Source organism: Pteropus vampyrus, unplaced genomic scaffold (assembly GCF_000151845.1).
Source record: "Pteropus vampyrus isolate Shadow unplaced genomic scaffold, Pvam_2.0 Scaffold165, whole genome shotgun sequence".
NCBI lineage: Eukaryota > Metazoa > Chordata > Mammalia > Chiroptera > Pteropodidae > Pteropus > Pteropus vampyrus.
Genome location: NW_011888946.1, coordinates 2333812 through 2336453, shown reverse-complemented (window position 1 = coordinate 2336453; position 2642 = coordinate 2333812). Strand labels below are relative to the sequence as shown.

Genomic DNA, 2642 nt, shown 5'->3' with positions numbered 1-2642 from the left:
TCTTTTTTTTTTTTTGAGAAACAAAAGAACCTATTGTCTTCTTGGTAGGTTTCCACAAATGTGAGCTGGAAAATGGTGCTCCCTCCAATTAATTGTAAACTCGATTTGGGTCTCAAACGGTGTCACTTAGGTCTTGATATTACATTTCTCTCAAAAACAAGGGTTCAGATTATTGGCACATCTAGAGACTTTGGAGAGAAGAAAGTGCTGGAATAACTCAGTGGTCTTGAAGTTGTAAATTTACCGCCTTTCTTTGATAATTAAGAAAGGAGATCGCTACACAGTCATTCATACTAAATGTAGGTCACTTAGCTAGTCTACACTGGCAGCCTCAGACCCACACCCATTCTCTCACTTTCTTGACAGTAAATGGATCTGACTGCTCCACTCCTCCATCAAAGCAAACATGGAGTCAAAGTTCCTAACTGAAAGGGAATTTTTTTTAATTGATTTGTTTTTTATTTTATTTTGTTTTGTTTTTAGAAGAGTTATCTATTTCTTTCTTTCTTTCTTTCTTTTTTTCATTTGGATCTAGAGTCTAAGGTGGCTCAATTCCCTATGATTCTTTAAATGCCCCAGTCAGTACTTTGAAAGTGAATTTTATTATCTTGAGGGTATTGCTTAATCAACACTGCCCTATACAGCCGATGTCTAAGTTACCTTTCATCTTGGTTCTCACGTTTCTAGACCCTGAGGGAAACCCTTTATTTGACTTATTTATCTTAAAGTATCCTATTCAAATGAGACCCTGTATATAAAAATCAACATATTAAAAACTATAATATTAATATCACTTTGAAGAAATAATTCTTTACTTCAGTAGAGGATTCACTATGTGATCCTTTAAGTAATGAAATGGCCAAGAAAATATATATTTAAATCTATACTCTCTATTTCATAACTGTGTGTATCATATATACCAGTCTATACATGTAAAAATTGTCCCATCATCCATTCATTAATTTCCTTTCTTATAAATTAGTAAACTGATATATTCTTTAGTTTTATTATAAATTGTGATTTTTAAAATTATTTTTCTGAGTATTATTTTTTAATCATTGAAGGACATGTGAAAATGTTAATGAGTCATAATGATAGCCACCATCTATTGAGTGCATTCATCCCATTTCCTGTTTGTCACAAGAATACTCACCGGTGGTGCTTGTGGCTGCAGCATTTACCCCGCGATAACTCACGAGTTACAGTGCTAACCTCACCCCCAAAGTTTGACATGAAATATTTCACTTTTATTATTATTTTCACATCACTCTACTGTATTGTTAGTCTTTGGAAACAAATGACATCATTCTATTAATAACATTCTGTTTTTAGTCGTGGTATTCCTATTTACAAAATACAGTAATTCCCAATTGCTGAAAATATCAAATCCTAGAAAATGTAGCATTCCTGCGTGTGATGTTAACGCTGGCAGTGAGCCACACTTTTTTTTTTTCTAAACAGGTAAAAGGTTAAACCAGGCACTGGTCTCTAAATGCCACACATGCATTAAGTTATTAAAAGTACATATTAAATTATGACATTAAGATGTAATTATTGTTCTCTCTTTATGTCCAGCCATTTTGCTTTTCTTCTTCAAATATCACCCCAGATCTTATAACTCAGAGGAAGTCAGATTTTTTCTTCCTTTGGGAAAAAAAGAATTCTAATATATTAATAAAACACTTCCTATCTACGGCAATGTCACCCTGAACGTGCCCGATCTCGTCTGGTCTTGGAAGCTAAGCAAGGTTGGGCCTGGTTAGTACTTGAAAGGGAGATCACCTAGGAAGACCAGGTGCTGTAAGTGTATAAACAAACAAACAAACAAACAAATAAATATTGGTATGTTATCTATCCCCAAATCATAAAAAAAAATAAAACACTTCCATATTGCTTTTTTGGCTTCCTAAATTAACTTGAACTAGGGCTGCATGAATTAGTCCTTTACATTAAGGTTGGAAACTTGTATTAGAAGTACTGTTATATCTATGTTACACAGAGTGGGATTTAAAGATGGCAGAGGATTACCAAATTCATTTAATTGGTTTATTCGCTTAACAAGAATTTATTGAGCGCTTACTATATGCAGGACACTGTCGTAGACATTAGGGATACAGAGATAAATTATGCACATTCCTTAGATTCCTCCTCAACATCTATCACAACAAATTACCCAAATGCAGGTTCTACTTAGGCTACTGGGCAAACATCCTGATGCATTTTAGAGGTAAAGTCCCTCTTGCCCAATGCTGGCATCTTCTTTTCTGATCCTCCCATATTTTTATTTGTGTACTTGTCTTGAGGACTACAAAGTGTTTATTAGAGTAGTACATGCTTTACAACTTGGTCTGGATCCAAGGCTCTTGGTGGCACAAGATCCATTTAAACCCCCAGCCCTACTCCTAGAAGACTCTGTCTGTGAATTATTTGTGTCTCATGCCCATGAACTATGTACTCTTTTAGAGATAGAGGGTATTTTACCTAGAGACAGTGATAGTTATCTGACCTACTGCAGATATTAATTAAATGGTGATGATCTCACCCAGTTCAGGGGTCATGACCCTCTCTTGGACATTCTTTTTTCCAAACTGGGCAGAAGGTCCAATCTTGTGATTTCCCTGAAAAACTTTTAAAATACTTTG

At 34.9% G+C, this 2642-nt stretch overlaps 1 pseudogene; it reads left to right on the top strand.

Annotated features, from left to right (window-relative positions):
• The first annotated feature begins 1688 nt into the window (after positions 1 to 1688).
• On the top strand, positions 1689 to 1807 carry LOC111745789 (annotated as a pseudogene).
• Positions 1808 to 2642: the final 835 nt, after the last annotated feature.